Genomic DNA, 221 nt, shown 5'->3' with positions numbered 1-221 from the left:
CACAAACATCAAATAGCAAAAAAAAAATAAAATAAAATAAGGACGCTCAGCCTCAGCATCAAAATTCGACGTTCTTACAAAAAAGAGTGTGGTTCGCATATGTTATTGGTAGTGGTAATTAAAAGCCGTCAACTGGAGCCGTCAATTTGCGTGTGTGTTCAACAGCCGACGAAGGCTCACCGCTGGTAATGTTTTCGAAGTAATTAAGGAAAACAAAATCT

At 38.0% G+C, this 221-nt stretch overlaps 1 protein-coding gene across 1 annotated transcript in view; it reads left to right on the top strand.

Moving 5' to 3' along the window:
* The first annotated feature begins 202 nt into the window (after positions 1 to 202).
* Positions 203 to 221, top strand: part of LOC138007812 (adhesion G protein-coupled receptor L4-like) — a 95,438-nt gene continuing 95,419 nt past the window's right edge. The window contains exon 1 of the mRNA XM_068854894.1: positions 203 to 221. This exon is cut by the window's right edge and continues 134 nt beyond it. The gene's annotated coding sequence lies outside the window, so the exon portion shown is untranslated.

This window comes from Montipora foliosa, chromosome 1 (assembly GCF_036669935.1).
Source record: "Montipora foliosa isolate CH-2021 chromosome 1, ASM3666993v2, whole genome shotgun sequence".
Taxonomy (NCBI): domain Eukaryota; kingdom Metazoa; phylum Cnidaria; class Anthozoa; order Scleractinia; family Acroporidae; genus Montipora; species Montipora foliosa.
This window is presented reverse-complemented; position numbering and strand designations above follow the sequence as displayed.